We start from the raw sequence: 17,973 nt of genomic DNA on the forward strand, positions 1-17,973 counted from the left end.
ATTAGATCCCTGCAAATGACAGCTGGCTCACAGAATCAGCTGTGTGAGTGGGAATCCAGGAGAGATGGAGCTCACATATCAGAGTTATGGTTCTGCATTGACAAGGCTGAAGGAAGAGAGGGGTCAGAGGGCGGGAAAAGTACAGAAGACATAGAGAGGGAAGAGATGTTTAGCACTTAGGTACAGGAGATAGACCTTCACCTTTTATCAATTCTGAGCATCCAGTCTACACAATAAAAGCAAGCATTGAAATTGTTAATGGACTGCCACCCACTGACAGTATTTGAGAGCACTGCATACATAGTACCTTGCTTTTCAAACTGATTCCAGAACATTCTTGATAAGTAGTCTGGGTCTCCACTACTTGCTTTCAAGCGTTGGGTGCATTCTTACAGACTTGTCTTAGGTTGAACCATAAGAATGAAAAACAGCTCTTTGCAGCTTAGGAAAAGGTGGATTGTCTATAGCCACAGGAACCAGTTGCCACCAGAACCAGTTTTAAACCTTTTCAGTTATGACAACTCACCTCAACTTATAGCTTTGGTAAAGCAGCCAGTTGACAGTGGCTGCTTGCTTCTGAAAGTCAGCCAGCAAGGGACAGGCTCAGTGCAGACTTCTGAGGGTGACCAATCCATAACAGGTTCCCCAGGTGACTGCCCTGCAGACGGTATCACCCCATTTCTGAATCTGAAACTCATCTGCCCTTGAACTTCAGATGTCCCCCAAACCCTTTATACGTGCAATGGTCTGTCCTGCTTGGAGAAACGATGTTGGACCAGCCTTGACTTATTTCAGACACTGAGTGGGGGTCTTGTCATTCTTTGAAATGACACCAACCACATGAAGCTAATGATATGTAACAGTTTATGGTCTAAAAAAATGGCAATTTTGTTAGGGGAACCACTGACTGAAACTGCCCCATTCTGGCCAAACACAATAGTAACTACTTGGCATGAGGTATCTTACAAGAGGAGATCCTAGTAAGGAATGCAGAACTAACAAGACATCACCAATCAGAAGAATTCAGGAAAGGTCAAATTGTCCTACCAACCTCCCGGAATCCTCCTTGCTAACATCCATCTTGGCTTAGGAAGGACCCTGAGTCAGAACAACTGGCCAGAGAAAACCTGGAAACTAACCCATTAGCATAAAACCTGAGACTGTGAGCCACTTGGCAGAGCAGTCCTCCTGGGTTCCCACCTGGCGCCCCCCTTCCCACTGAAATCTCTTGCTTTGTCAGCACATGTGTCTCCTTAGACAATTCATTTCTGAGTGTTAGACAAGAGCCCACTGGCTGGAAAGGCCCTGGAAAGTATCCCTCTTCCTACAAAAATTTCATAAGGCTAAACCTATGCCATAAAGGGCTTTCACTAGAAATAGACCACTGAATGGGGGGTTCCATACAAGTTTGAACATAATGAGCAGCTCATCTTTACCATATCTATGTTTCAGATATATGAGAACTATCTAGGCAGGATCCTGTTGGAGTTTTGTAGACTAGACGCTCCAGCTGAGTTGTACAGAAGGGATACTCTGTTACAGCTCGAAACGGTCACGTTGTTCTATTACTGCTTCCTTTTCCTTGCAAATACCGTCAGATCGGTTTTGAAAATAAAAGAGCCCAGGTGGCAGAAAATAAAGCGAACAACAAAATTCTTTCTAATGAAGGCCGTAATCCCATGTCGGCATGGTGAGTCCCTGAATGGAATTTTAATTTCACCTTAAGACCTAGGACAAATGGAATTTTCAGCAGCAGAATAAACAATTTTTAAAGTGAGATTGAGCCAAAAGAAAGTCATTTACCAAACTCTTCAGGGAATTAAAACACCTTCTAAAACTATGTTAAATGAAAAGCTATCTGCAAAAGGCTTTGGACGCAGAGGGCTCAATTCTGATCAGCAGTAACTAATCCACGCTGCCTGTGTGCCCTGAGGGCCTCTGGCTCGCCACCAGACTCTCTAAGAAGGGCAAGTGTCAGCCTTACTGGGTATTCAAGGTTTTCTCCAGTGCTTTCCTCCTGTAAATTTGGTGCTTACCACTCAAAGGTGCTAATTAGCTCAGTAATTGGATTTCTGCCTTCACGGTCCTATTGCAGGAACATTCTGTTCTGTTGCTCAGTGTGTGGTATGGTCAGTTGCTCAGTCATGTCCGACTCTCTGCGGCCCCATGGACTGTAGCCTGCCAGGCTCCTCTGTCCATGAGATTTTCTAGGCAAGAATACTGGAATGTGTTGCTATTTCCTACCCCAGGGGATCTTCCCAACCCAGGGATCAAACCTACATCTCTTGTGTCTCCCGCACTAGCTAGCGGATTCTTTACCACTAGCGCCACCTGGTGGGGACTTCCAACTCACTCCCCAATCTCAGTTCAGTTCCGTTCAGTCGCTCAGTTGTGTCTCTTTGCGACCCCATGAATCGCAGCACGCCAGGCCTCCCTGTCCAGCACCAACTCCCAGAGTTCACTCAGACTCACGTCCATCGAGTCAGTGATGCCATCCAGCCATCTCATCCTCCGTCGTCCCCTTCTCCTCCTGCCCGCAATCCCTCCCAGCATCAGAGTCTTTTCCAATGAGTCAGCTCTTCACATGAGGTGGCCAAAGTATTGGAGTTTCAGCTTTAGCATCATTCCTTCCAGAGAAATCCCAGGGCGGATCTCCTTCAGAATGGACTGGTTGGATCTCCTTGCAGTCCAAGGGACTCTCAAGAGTCTTCTCCAACACCACAGTTCAAAAGCATCAATTCTTCAGTGCTCAGCTTTCTTCACAGTCCAACTCTCACATCCATACATGACCATTGGAAAAACCATAACCTTGACTAGACGGACCTTTGTTGGAAAGTAATGTCTCTGCTTTTGAATATGCTATCTAGGTTGGTCATAACTTTTCTTCCAAGGAGTAAGTGTCTTTTAATTTCATGGCTGCAGTCACCATCTGCAGTGATTTAGGAGTTCCAAATGCCGGAGTGGTTAGGTGTGTATGCTCTTAGCATCTGCCTGGCAAAATTAAGGCTCACTGCTTGTCACAGTGTTCCAAGGGCCACAAGCCAAGAGTCCAGTAATATGATATAGGTCTTCCCAGAGAAGGTGACTCACTCTGAAGCATCTCTCCCTTATGTTAATATGGAATGCCAACAGCAAAGCTCATTCCCTCCCTTCAAGCTTTGCCTTTCTACCTCCTCATCTAAATCCAGCACCTTGTCTCTTATGTGGCTTCACCTGAGGAGCTTAAGTAATTTAATAGAAACTTGATTACACTGTTTCAAGTTCCGGTTTGACAGCTCACATAGACTATTTATGGGAGAAGTAGTTCCCATTTTTCATGAGGAAGTGTGACTGGCTGGAGTAAGAACTTTGATGGGCATCTGCTCGTATGGAGAAACCAGGATGGATGGACTGTCGTTCTCTTCATGGGGCAGGACAGCATTGGAGAAATCTGGACAATGAGAAGGCAGTCAGACACTAAACAGAAGGACACTGTCACATTTTAAGTTGAATATATGCACAAGTTTCATTTGGGTTAGTATTTTTTAATGGTTTTTGTGTTTATATTCATACGGGATATCGGTCTAAGGTTGTCTTTTCTTGCGATGAATTTGTCTGGCTTTGGTATCAGGGTAATACTGGCCCCACAGAATGATTTAAGAACTATGCCTTCCTCCACTCTTTTTTGGGGAGATTTGAGAATAACTGATGGTAATTCTTCTTTAATCATTTTAGAGAATTTGAGAGTCAAGCTAACCGATTCTGGGCTTTTCTTTGTTGCGAGTTTTTGATTACCTATTAATTCCCTTTAATTGTTATGGGTTTACTCAGATTATCTATTTCTTTTTCAGCCAATTTTGGTAGTGTGTGTATTTCTATGAATTCTTCTGGTTTGGCTAGCTTATCTCATTTGTTGATACACAGTAGTTTGTAGAATTCTCTTTCAATTATGTAATGTTGGTAAAAATGTTCTCAACTTTTAACTGTGATTTTAGTAATTTGAGTCTCTTTTTTCTTGGTCATTCTTGGTAAACGTTTGTCAATTTTGTCAATCTTTTCAAAGAATCAAATTTTGGTTTAATCTATTCTTTCTATTGTTTTCCTATCCTCTATTTCATTTCTCATCATTTTAATTTTTATTATTTTGTTCTGTCTGCTTACTTTGGTTTAGTTGGCTCCTTTTTTCTAGTTTCTTAACACGGAAGACTAGCTAATTGATTTGAGATTTTTCTTATTTTTTTAATTTAGGCATTGACAGTATGAATTTCTCTCTGAGCACTGCTTTTGCTACATCCTGTCAACTACAAATTGGCACTTACTGTGGGCACCTGCCTGGTGGGCTACAGTCCACGGGGTTGCAAAGAGTTGAACACGACCGAGCCACTAAGCACGTCTAGCCCCACTAGGATTGCCTCGTGTGCGGCTACAGCTGCTGACCTTCCACACCCCCTGAGAGGCCTTCCAGGTGGAGAGCAGAGGTGAGGCACTCTGTGATCTGGGGGAATAGAACTGGCAGGGCAGGTCTTTAGAGAGTTAGATATTTTTAGGAGCTGATTTTATGAGCCCAATTCTTGATCTCCTCATATCTAGAAAAGCACTGCAATCCTTCATGGGATGACTGTTTCTCATGACTAGAAGAAACCTTCTGAAGAAACATGTGCTTGATTGTATGTACACTTCCTTCACCAAAATCACATATATACTGTCCTTCTCCACTACATTAAAAAAAAATTATTTTAATTGGAAGATAATTGCTTAACAATATTATGTTGGTCTCTGCCACACATCACCATGAACCAGCCATAGGTGTACATATGCCCCTCCCTCTTGAACTTCCTTCTCCCCCCGCAACCCCTCTAGGTTGTCAGAGAGCACTGGTTTAAGCTCCCAGCGTCATACAGCGAATTCCCACGATCTACTTCACATATGGTAATGTACATGTTTCAGTGTTACTCTCTGAATTCACCCCACCCTCTCCTTCTCCCACCGTGTCCAGAAGTCTCTTCTCTATACCTGCATCTTCACTGCTGTCCCACAAACAGGTTCATCAGCACCATCTTTCTAGATTTCACATATATGCGTCCATATATGATATTTGGAACAGTTCTCAGAGGCGTTTGAGGTGCTGTCTCCTGGGCTGCAGCCCTCATTTTGCCCCAAATACGACTTAACTTGCAACGTTCCTGTTGCGCTTTTTTAAAGTTGACAATACCACACGTTTTCACAGACTGTGCTCTCCTTTTCATTCACTACAAAATACTTTTAAATTTTCTCTTGTGATTTCTTTTCTGACTCATAGGTTGTTTAAGGTAACTTTATTTTATACATCTTTGGGAATTTTCTAGATTTCCTCTTGCTGTTAATATCTAATTTCACTCCATTGTAGCTGGAGAACATACGTTATATAATTTCAATCCTTTTAAATTTACTGAGGTTTGTTTTATGGCCCAACACATGGTCTATCGTGTCCATGTGCACATGTCGAAAGTGTTTTTTGAAAAACTTTTGCTTTGCAAAATACTCTGCCAAAAGGTCAAAAAAACCAGGTACAGACTGTGGGAAAATATCTTCAAACCTCATATCCAACACAGTACAAGTGTTTAGAATATATAAACAACTCTCAAAACTCAACAGTAAAAAACAAAACAAAGAAACCAAAACAAACAAAACCCCCACAAAGAATGCAAAAGAAAACGAACAGAGACATGAACAAACATTTCTGTGACGAGGAATATTGACAACAAATAAACTCAGAAAAAGATGTTCAATATTGTAATTCATAAGAGAACCGTAGGTTAAAACCACAAGGAGGAATCATTATATACACCCAGAAGAATGACCAAAGTAAGAAATAGTGAAAATATCCACACACTGCCAAGGATATGCATAAACTAGATCTCTTACACATTGCTGGTGGGGATGTAAATGGTATCACTTCTCTGAAAAAATGTACGGCAGTTTCTTTTCTAAAAAATTACCATTCTGTTGTGCAGTCACCAAGTCGTTTCCAACTCTGCGACCCTGTGGACTGCAGCATGCCAGATTCCTCGATCCTTCACTATCTCCCAGAGTTTGCTCAAACTCATGTCCATTAAGTCAGTGATGCTATCTAACCATCTCATCTTCTGCCACCCTCTTCTCCTTTTGCCTTCAATCTTTCCCAGCATCAGGGTCTTTTCCAATGAGTTGGCTCTTTGCATCAGGTGGCCAAAGTATCAGACCTTCAGCTTCAGCATCAGTCCTTCCAATGAAAATTCATGGTTGATTTCCTTTAGGATTGACTGGTTTCATCTCTTTGCAATCCAAGAGACTCAAGAGTCTTTTCTAGCATCATAATTCAAAAAGATCAATTCTTTGGCCCTCAGCCTTCTTTAATTAAGGTCCAACTCTCACATCGGTACATGACTACTGGAAAAACTGGAAATTTGACTTTACAGACTCAGGTTGGCAAAGTGATGTCTCTGCTTTTTAACACACTGTCTAGCAAGCATATGAACCATATGAGCATAACTACCATATGAGCTAGCAATTATATTCCTGGCCAATTATGCCAGAGAAGTGAAGACTTATGTTCACCCAAAACCCCACAGACCAATGCCCCTAGCAGCTTTATTCATAAAAGCCAAAATCTGGAAGCAACCCAGATGCCCCTCTGCTGTTCAGTCACTAAGTTGTGTCCAACTCTTTGCAACCCCATGAATTGCAGCAAGCCAGGCTTCCCTGTCCTTCACTATTGCTCCTTGGAAGAAAAGCTATGACAAACCTAGAAAGTGTATTAAAAAGCAGAGATATCATTTTGCCAACAAAGGTCTGTATAGTCAAAGCTATAGTCATGTACACTAGTCATATACAGATGTGAGTTGGACCAAAAGAAGGTGTCCCTTAATGACTGAGTTGCTAAGCAGACTGTTGTTTCCCTACTATGAGATGTGCTGTGCTGTACTTAGTCGCTCAGTCATGTCTGACTCTTTGAGACCCCATGGACTGTAGCTCGCCAGGCTCCTTTGTCTATGGGGATTCTCCAGACAAGAATACTGGAGAGGGTTGCCATGCCATCTGCCAGGGGTTCTTCCTAACCCAGGGATCAAACCCAGGTATCCTGCATTGCAGGCAAATTCTTTACTGTCTCAGCCACCAGGGAAGCCCATACTATGAGATACTGCTTAGCAATTACAGTTATTGACATGCCATGATCTGCATGAATCTTCAGTGAACTATGGTTGAGTGAAAACAGCCAATCCCATGAAGTTAATTGTATAAAATTCTTGCAATAACAAAATTAGAGTTAGAGAACAGATCAATGATTATAGGAGTTAAGAAACGGTGAGCTGCAGAACCGAAGAGTGTGTTTTGAATATAAAAAGGCAGCAGCAGAGATCTCTGTGTGGGTGGACATGGTCAATATCTCAACTGGACCAATATCAATATCCCAGTGATAGCGGTGCAAGATGTTAACACACGTAAATTGAATAAAAGGTATATGGGGAGATCTCTTTTTAATATTTCTTTCAACCCCATGTAAATTTATACTTTAGCTTTAAAAAAAAGTTTAAAAAATCTCCATACACATGTATACATGTAGCTGAGTCCTTTGCTCTTCACCTGAAACTATCACGATATTGTTAATTGGTTATATTGCAATACAAAATGAAAACCTTTTTTTAAAAAAGTGATACTGGATCATGGAAAAAGCAAGAGAGTTCCAGAAAAACATCTATTTCTGCTTTATTGACTATGCCAAAGCCTTTGACTGTGTGGATCACAATAAACTGTGGAAAATTCTGAAAGAGATGGGAATACCAGACCACCTGACCTGCCTCTTGAGAAACCTATGTGCAGGTCAGGAAGCAACAGTTAGAACTGGACATGGAACAACAGACTGGTTCCAAATAGGAAAAGGAGTACGTCAAGGCTGTATATTGTCACCCTGCTTATTTAACTTATATGCAGAGTACATCATGAGAAATGCTGGGCTGGATGAAGCACACGCTAGAATCAAGATTGCTGGGAGAAATATCAATAACCTCAGATATGCAGATGACACCACCCTTATGGCAGAAAGTGAAGAAGAACTTTCTTCAGAAGTAAAGAGCCTCTTGATGAAAGTGAAAGAGGAGAGTGAAAAAGTTGGCTTAAAGCTCAACATTCAGCAAACTAAGATCATGGCATCTGGTCCCATCACTTCATGGCAAATAGATGGGGAAACAGTGGAAACAGTGTCAGACTTTATTTTTTGGGCTCCAAAATCACTGCAGATGGTGATTGCAGCCATGAAATTAAAAGACGCTTACTCCTAGGAAGGAAAGTTATGACCAACCTAGATAGCATATTCAAAAGCAGAGACATTACTTTGCCAACAAATGTCCGTGTAGTCAAGGCTATGGTTTTTCCAGTAGTCATGTATGGATGTGAGAGTTGGACTGTGAAGAAAGCTGAACACCGAAGAATTGATGCTTTTGAACCGTGGTGTTGGAGAAGACTCTTGAGAGAGTGCCTTGGACTGCAAGGAGATCCAACCAGTCCATTCTGAAGGAGATCAGTCTTAGGTGTTCATTGGAAAGACTGATGCTAAAGCTGAAAGTCCAATACTTTGGCCACGTCATGCGAAGAGTTGACTCCGATACTGGGAGGGATTGGGGGCAGGCAGAGAAGGGGACGACAGAGGATGAGATGGCTGGATGGCATCACCGACTCGATGGACATGAGTTTGAGTGAGTTCCGGGAGTTGGTGATGGACAGGGAGGCCTGGCCTGCTGCAATTCATGGAGTCATGGAGAGTCAGACATGACTGAGCGACTGAACTGATACATTAAAAAAAAAAAAAAAAAACTCAATAGCTAGTAGCAGGCCTGAATTCTATATGTGACTATAATGCATTCATGTGTGATTCTCATCTCTCACCTTAACTTGCTTGCATTGCAAATTAGGATCACTTCTCTCGTTTCAGTCAGAAAAATCCAAGACTCTCCAACATTTCAACTACGGGATATGAAGTCCAACTATTTATTCACTAGTAAGTCATAAATATTTAGGGGATGAAAGTGTTTCTGCAAATGCAACTAATCAAAACAGTAATAAAAATTTCTAGTTGCATGTGGCTGGGTCTAAATGGGGAACTGAATAGATGGAGATGCAAGAGATTACAAGGGATTCCTAAGTATTAAATGATCGGGGTGCTGCTGGTTTTGTTTCCACAAGAGTAACATGACTGACTTAAGATTTTGACTTCTGGGTACAATAGCCTCCTGGTAAAAAGAGGCCCAATTTGACAGTGTTTTATTTAGAGTTCTGGATGATATTTCTCCTGGGGATGAAGACACATTTATTTTTTTATTAGTGACCACTGGTATGTACAGAATTTGAATCAAGGTGAGCACACAGAAAAAAGAAATGCCAACTGTTGGCAATGAGATCGCAGGATTTTGCAGTGACATGCACAGCCCTGACAAATTACCTCCAGACCCTCCTGTGTTCACGGCCACACGTCTCAAGGGAGATAGCAAACCCAGAAGACACGCTCTCCAAACATGAAGCCTGTTCAGACACGGTGCTATTTTGGCCTCGAGGGACGTGGCACTTAATAAAATCACACCAGCTCCTTTTTCTGCTGAGATGGACTTCATTTTTCCTTTGTTATTTCATTCACTCCTAATATATAACATTTTACCTGACCCATGCTCAATCTTCAAACCTGTTACAAAACCAAGTTTAACTAAAATGGTGCTCCTAATTCTATAATCACCATGAGACACCTTGCCAAATCAGTTACACTGACTAAAATGATAAATAAAGGTGTCATATGCAGGTTTGTGGGGCTTCCCTGGCAGCTCAGCAGTAAACAATCCTCCTGCCATGTAGGAGACTCGGGTTCAGTCCTGGTGGGAAAGATCCCCTGGAGTAGGAAATGGCAACCTGCTCCAGCATTCTTGCCTAGGAAACTCCATGGACAGAGGAGCCTGGTGGGCTACAGTCCACGGGGCTGGAAATAGTCGGACACAACTTACTGACTAAACAACAATAATAACAATGCAGGCTTGACTTTTCATGCTTGCATTTGCAGTGATGGTGTACCTTATGAAAAATAATTTGGCCTGGAAACATTATACAAAAGCAATAAGGCAGGGGAACCCTAAGAATAAGACTGAAAATTTAAGTTGATAAATCTGATTTCTGTTTGTAACTTGGCTTATGATTTATTAAATTACTTGAGAGATGTAGAAAGACTCCCATAATTCTTCTGACCTTCAGTGTTCTGAGTGTACAAAATGGCAACTAAAAAAAACAGCACTTTTGATATGCAACTGAAATATAGAGCCCTTCTTCTGACTGTCTACTGCAAAACTAAACAAAGAATCACTTAATCTTGTACCAGGCCTGTTACCCAAGGGAATTAGGAGGGACAATGGATAAATAGGAAATAGTTTTTATATCACTGCATCAGTACATCTGGGTATAGATTTCTTTTATGGGGAAAAAAAAGAACAGTAATTTTTAATCCTAATATGTTTTTTCAAATTTGATTCTAAATACTAAAATTGTATTGAATCCTGGCTCTAAGAGCACAGGCATTATAGACAACAGGAAATGAGATCATTCACCTCCTCCAATTGTCCTCTGTCTCCCCAGCTTTTCCCCCAGGCAGTGTCTTTGACAATGACAAGAAAAACCTCCTCAGAAGGCTTTATCCTGGATAACTTTAATGAGAAAGCTAGTGTTCTCTCATTGTGGACTACTCTTAAAATTAGAGATTTTTAAAAATTTCATTCTCTACGCAAACAATACTTCCTGTATTGTTTGCAAGCTCTAACACTTTGGCCACCTGATGAGAACAGCTGACTTATTGGAAAAGACCCTGATGCTGGGAAAGACTGAAAGCAAAAGGAGAAGGGGATGGCAGAGGATGAGATGGTTAGATAGCATCACTCACTCAAGGACATGAATTTGAGCAAACTCCAGGAGATAACAGAGGACAGAGGATCCTGGTGTGCTATGTACATGGTATCACAAAGAACTGGACACTACTTAGCAACTGAACAACAAAAATAATACAGTGTTCTTTAAAATCCACTAAGAACTTTCTCTTCTCTCAAACCTCAAAGTATTCCTCTCTCCAAAGCTTCCCCAGTCTCTAGGAAATTAAGCTCCAACCACACAAACACCAAAATATGTAACTTAATTAGACAAGACAAAACAGAAAAAGAATATAATACATTAAATTGCCATTATTCTTATCAGGTAACGTTTTTACTAATTCTCACATATGGGATTATTTTTCCATTATTGGTCATTTTTCATTTAAACCAGCTTGATGGGGAGCATCCATCTACTTAATTGTGTTTACAGACAGACAGACAAACACAGTAACTGAGACATGAAAGAGCATTATAAACCCTATGGAGTGGTGATGATGGCAGAATGCTTTCAAAGTGACAAGAAAAAAAGAGCATGACTTCCTATGTTCACATAATGCATTCATTTCATTAATCAGCCAATTGAATCATAAACTCTGAAAGAGCAACCATATGTGAAGTCTGGGACAGTTCTTAGCCTTCAATAAACAAGGACTAAAGTCAGTCTTGGACGTCTGCTCAGAGTATTGTGAATGATAAATTTTGCCTGCCATATCAGCAGACAAAAGATGCTGCAGCCATCATGCCATGCGCTAGAGCCACCCAATGGTGTACCCTGCGGCTTTCCGTGGCCCAGTGGTAGACAATCTGTCTGCCAATGCAGGAGATGCAGGTTTGATCCCTGGGTCAGGAAGATCCCCTGGAGAAGGGAATGGTGACCCACTCCAGTATTCTTGCCTGGAAAATCCCATGGACAGAGGAACCTGATGGGCCACAGTCCATGGAATTGCAAAAGAGTTGGACATGGCTTAGCAAGTAAACAACAAAAAACAGTGGTTCCCTCCGAGGGGACTCAGCATGGGAGAACACAGGATGCTGGCTCCAGAGAGCTGACGTGAGTGTCACAGGAATCACTTCAATGAGCCCAGACTCTTGCATCTGCCCATACATAGAAAAGTGCTAAATTCCTTGAGATGTCTGATTTTCTCTAATTAACAGTAATCATTTGATGCTCTGGGACTACCTGGCCTATGTTGCAAAACTATATACCTTGATTCCTCCCTTACCTCTTCTGAGCAGTTCCTCAGAGCTTTTGAGAGGCTGTCTCCGGGGCTTGCAGGCTTCAGCAAGTCCTTGGAATAAAACATAATCCTCAACTTTTCGGCTGTGCTTTCTTTTCAGTTGACAGTTACAAAATTAAAGAGTCTTCCGCCTGTGCCCCCCATGACTGCAATGTTAAGGAATGAGTTTGAACCTAGAGTTCCAAATGCAAAAGTCCCCCAGGACCCAGAGTGGCCATCCCTTAGCCAACTGTGTCACTGATGGGGACAGTGTGGCCAGTAGCATCACAGAGAACTGCCTGATCACAGAGAACTTTGAAAGGGCTCAGGGTTCTTGGCATTGGGGAGTGAACCCTCAACTGTGCAAATACCTCCATCTGCCCAATAAATCTCCTGAGCCGGCAACACTCGAGCCCTGCAGTAAAAAGGTCTGAGAGGCAAAAGCTGAGGACTTCTGCCTTCCTTTGTTTAGAATCAATCAATTCCATCTCCAACACATGCCTGAAAGCTGGAAAAGCTGCCAGGCCTGAGAAGGGCTCTGCCTGTATGCTGTGCTAGGCTGACACTCCCTGCAGACTCAGACACACAGCCTTGCTGGATGACCTTGACTCCCGGGTGACCTTGATACATTGCGTCAGCAGCACCAGACTGCCGGGGAGCAGGTGGGCAGGTGGAGGGCTTCCCGCAGGCGCCCAGTCAACTTCACTGCTCCGCACCTTCCAGATTTTCTAACGGCTCAGCAGGGTGGAACAGGACTCTGGGTAAAATTATGCACTGCAGCACAATGAATAATAAGCTCAAACTTGTGCTATTTGAGAAATTCAACGCTCTGGAGTTCCTCAAAAGCATCATCCTTCTGGAATTCATTTGCATAATCGCTCTTCACCACACCTGAAGTGTCAAACCTTACCCCTGGGTACATGGTGTGCGAGCTTTCTCATCCGTCAGCAAAACAGCTGGATGGGGCCAAGGTCATCATTTAGCGTCTCAGACGTAACAGCATTCAGACACAGATAGTGGGATTCCAGTTGAGAAAATGCAAGGCAGAGATGTGGAAGTTCTGATAAGACACAGGATGTATCAGCCAGAGAGCGGAGAAGGCTCAGACTCCTTTCTGCCAGTCCACCCTTCCCTGCAATTGTAGACTAGACTCACAGACTTATAGTGCTAAAGATTTTACCTTTGTGCTGTCATTCCCCTAAATAAAATGGTGAGGGAAAGATCCTTTTGATTAAAGTTATTACTTGCTTTTATTATGAGTGTTTAGATTTCAGGTGATAGGAAACCCAACTGGAAACGGCTTAAGAAAAATCTGAAACGCATTGACTCACATAGCTGAAAGGTCAATGGAGCCCAGCTGGACTCAGGGGCTAGAGTGGATGGTGTCATCAGGAATCATTCTTCACGTCCCTCAGCCCTGCCTGTTTGCTGTGTTTTCAGGTCAGTTCACACCTCATGGGGACAAAAAGGCTGCCAGAAGCATTAACCTTTCATTCTACACCACCAAGTCCAGTGGGAAATAGGATTCTCCTCTCCTGCAGGCTTGGCACACCCCAAAGTCCCAGAGCTCACTCAGGCCAGGCAGAAACAATCCATCTCCAGGACTCTGGGTTTCACACCTTGTTTTTTTATTGTCTTTTTGGCCACAGTTTCACTCGCTCATCTGTTTCTTGCTTACCTGTGGCCTGAAGTCCAGGACAGTATTTACGCAGAACTAGGTTCTACTAAAATGAAATGAAACATGAGTCAGGATACACGTCCGCAGACTCAGCTCATGTATCCCCAGAACCTGGCTGAGGTTTACTGATACTAAACTCTGAGCTCCTTTGGCTCTTCAGTCTGTCTTGACACCTCCAGTTCATTATACATAACTGAGAATGTTTATTGCTGGCTTATCTTCACTTCTATCACTTTCGGAAAGTTTGAGACTTAGTCCAGTTTCCCACCCTGCCTATTCCTTGTAAGTCCCAGGATGCACTGCCTCCTCAGACATGGCTTAAACCATGCTAATCCCAAAACACGCCTCCTTTATCAACAGACACCCGTATGGAACCTCAAAGTGACTCTCAAGCATTTCTAAATGGCTCAAAACATCCAGATGTCTATATGCATCAGACTTTGAATCCCTTCTAGGGGGAGGATTCCCAAAGACCTATCATTAGCTCCCAATAAAAGTGAGGGTGTTTCCTGATTCCTTTCACAAGCCTATCAAGTTACTGGAGACTCCAGAGAGCTAAGGGCACTGAAGGCTGCAGACAGGAATTTCTCAAATTGCCTGTTTAAAAAGAAAATTGCCTCTGAATTAATTAGTCTGACTCCCTTTCTGGGAAATAAGAAGACACTTGATCCTTGGACCTTTGGAGAAGGAAACAGCAACCCACTTCAGTATTCTTGCCTGGGAAATCCCATGGACAGAGAAGCCTGACAGGCTACAGTCTATGGGGTCACAAGAGTTGGACATGCTCCTTGGAAGGAAAGGTATGACAAACGCAGACAGCATGTTAAAAAGCAGAGACATCACTTTGCCGACAAAGGCCCGCATAGTCAAAGCTATGGTTTGCCAGTGGCTGTGTATGGATGTGAGAGTTGGACCATAAAGAAGGCTGAGCCCTGAAGAATTGATGCTTTTAAACTGTGGTGTTGGAGAAGACTCTTGAGAGTCCCTTGGACTGCAAGGAGACCCAACCAGTCTATCCTAAAGGAAATCAATTCTGAATATTCACTGGAAGGACTGATGCTGAAGCTGCAGCTCCAATACTTTGGCCACCTGATGTGAAGAGCCAATTCACTGGAAAAGACCTTGATGCTGGGAAATGGTGAAAGGCTGAGGACAGGAGGAGAAGACGGTGACAGAGGATGAGATGGTTGGATGGCATCACTGACTCAACAGACATGAGTTTGAGTAAACTCTGGGAGATAATGAAGGGACAGGGAAGCCTGGTGTGCTGCAGTCCATGGGGTCACAAAGAGTCAGACGTGACTGAGTGACTGAGTAACAACAACCCTTTCTGGGCTTGAGCTTTTATTCAGGACCTCAGGTGAACTCATGAGGGTACCTCAGGCTTCAATCCTGCTCTGAAGTCACATCTACCCACCTGGCATGGTCTGGAACCAGTGCGCCCCAGTGCCTCACATCATTGGTGGTTCTGGATCTCCCAGTGGGAGAGGCTCCCATTGCTGGTTCTGGCAGTCCTGGAGGCAGCAGGCTGTACCCGAGAGGACGCCCCTTCACCTTCCTGTGTGGGATCCAGGGCTCCTGAGAATCAGGCAGAACTGCAGCTCCTGATCAGGGCCTCCGGAAGGAGCACTGAGGCACCCAGCTCAGGGCCACGGGAGCATCACAAGGTCCCCGAGGAAACAGGGAACGATGAACCCCCCAGCGATGGTCCAGATCTGGCCAGGTGGCCACTCACCACCTCTCACGCAGCCTGAGGAGGGGGCTCCAAGCGCCTGAGCTGCGAGGCTCCAGCGGTTCAGTCATCAGTGAGACCACTCAGAGGATGATCCCAGGAGTGGCCTTGGGCAAGTCGGGCTTTTCCGGTGGCTCAGTGGTAAAGAATCAGCCTGCAGTGCAGGAGCTGCAGGAGACGTGGGTTCAGTCCTTGGATTGGGAAGATCCCCTGGAGGAGGGCACAGCAACCCATTCCAATATTCTTGCCTGGACATTCTTGTGGACAGAGGGGCTTTGTGGGCCGCAGTCCTTGGGGTCACAAAGAGTCAGACACAACTGAAGCAAATGAGCAAGCAGACACTTGGGCAAGTTGTGTTCTGACTCGGATCAGTCTGGGCCTGCCTGAGGGCAGAGGAGAGGTGTGGGACCAACGTCCGCTTCTGTGGAGGTGGCGGGACACAGCCACCGACCTCTGCAGCACCTGGTGCTGACCCCATGGGGAGGGGCTGCACAGGGCTCGCTTGGGGACCCAGAGAGGGCCTTTCAGGAAAGGGAGACCCAGAGAAGGCCTTCCCGGAATGAGGCCCATGGGATCTCGGGCCCGGACTGCAGCCACCTTCCCTTCTAGACAGGCTCTTGGGACCGCACCTCTCGAGTCAAGAGCAAATGCTCTCACTGGCAGTCACTGGCTTTAGTTTGGGGTTTCTTGTTGTTTGTTTCTTTGTTTTTTGTTTTTGGTGTGGAAGGCATTTTGAGAAGCTTTATTTCATAATGGGAAATGCTCAGGGCCTGAAATAAGGCCAGACCTGAGTTCATATCTTGGCTTGGCCACTGACTTGTTCTGTGACCTTGGGCGATTTATTTCACTGTCCTGACTTTCAGTTTTCTGATCTGTGAAATGAGAAAAATGAAATCCTACTTCCAGAGTGGGTGACAGGACAGCAATGAATATATTTGAGAAAGTGAGCAGGCGGCCACTACATGCAGAAAGGCGAGGCCCACTCCCATCACTGCTACTGCTGCTGCGCTGTTTCCACTGCTTTAGTAGTTGTGCGTCCAGGGCCCAACACACTCCTAGGTATGCGTTCAGGAGCTCTAGTGCCCTAAGACATCTGATAAGGGAGCTTCAGGACTTTAACCCCTCGGCAACTGTGTCCAAGTGCTTTATAAAACATATGTGCTAAGTCGCTTCAATTATGTTCAACTCTCTGCAACCCCATGGACTGTAGCCCACCAGGCTCCTCTGTCCATGGAATTCTCCAGGCAAGAGTACTGGAATGGGTTGCCATGTCCTCTTCCAGGGGATCTTCTTGACCCAGGGATCAAATCCACACCTCTTATGTTTCCTGCATTGACAGGCAGGTTCTTTACCACTGGTGCTATGTGGGAAGCCCTTTTAAAACACACCCAAATAAATTGTGGGGTAGCTTCATTACAAGTTGAAATATGTAAATCCCTTTCTGGAAGAACCACAGACTTGAATTATAATGCTGCATTTTACTATTAACCCATAAGCCATATAAGCTTCCTGCTTTACACTTAAAAAATGTATTTTGAGAGAAATATCATAGTCCTTATATGTGGAATCTTAAATGATACAAATGAACTTACAAAAAAGAAACAGACTTGCAGACTTTTAGAAAATGAACTTAGAGAATGAGCCCGGGAAGGTGAATAGAAGGAAGGGACAGTTAGGAAGTTTGGAACAGACATGCACACAGTGCTATATTTAAAATGGATAACCAGTAAGGACCTACTGTACAGCACAGGGAACTCTGCTCAGCGTTCTGCAGCAGCCTGGAGGGAAGCGGGGGTTTGGGGGGAAATGGATGCATGTATTTGTATGACTGAGTCCTTTCACTCTTCACTTGAAACTATCACAACATTGTTTGTTAATCAGCTGTATCCCAACAGGGGCTTCCCCAGTGGCCCCGGTAAAGAACCCGCCTGCAATGAAGGAGACACAAGAGATGTGAGTTCAATCCCTAGGTTAGGAAGATCCCCTGGAGGAGGGCATGGCAACTCACTCCAGTATTCTTTCTGGGGAAATGCCATGGACAGAGGAGCCTGGCGGGCTACACTCCATGGGGTCATAAAAGAGTCAGACATGACTAAAGTGACTGAGCAGCAGCAGCAGCACATCCCAATATAAAATAAAAAGTGTTTAAAACAGAAAAACAAAATGCCTTTTGAGATGTTTACTGCTTTGCACGATGATCTTACAAACCACCCTTAAAACAACTTGCTAGGAAGAGAAAATCCAGCAAAATCCCTTCATTCTGAAAAAAGTAGAAAATAAAGTGTGAAGTTAAGAGTTTCTTTTTTGACTGCTTTAACCACGTCAGGCATCCATGACTCTGTCCAGCTCATCATCATTAACAAACCATGAATGAAGACCCAGATGATGACAGGCAAGCCCATCTGCAGGCAGTACAAGTGAAGGGGCTGGGGAGGTGATGAATGACGATGGACA

At 43.9% G+C, this 17,973-nt stretch overlaps 1 protein-coding gene across 2 annotated transcripts in view; it reads right to left on the reverse strand.

Annotated features, from left to right (window-relative positions):
* PCNX2 (pecanex 2) overlaps positions 1 to 17,973 on the reverse strand; it is a 310,678-nt gene that overhangs the window by 74,675 nt on the left and 218,030 nt on the right. The gene's annotated exons all lie outside the window — the stretch shown is intronic.

The sequence above is a fragment of the Bos taurus genome, chromosome 28, assembly GCF_002263795.3.
Source record: "Bos taurus isolate L1 Dominette 01449 registration number 42190680 breed Hereford chromosome 28, ARS-UCD2.0, whole genome shotgun sequence".
In the NCBI taxonomy this organism is placed as follows: domain Eukaryota; kingdom Metazoa; phylum Chordata; class Mammalia; order Artiodactyla; family Bovidae; genus Bos; species Bos taurus.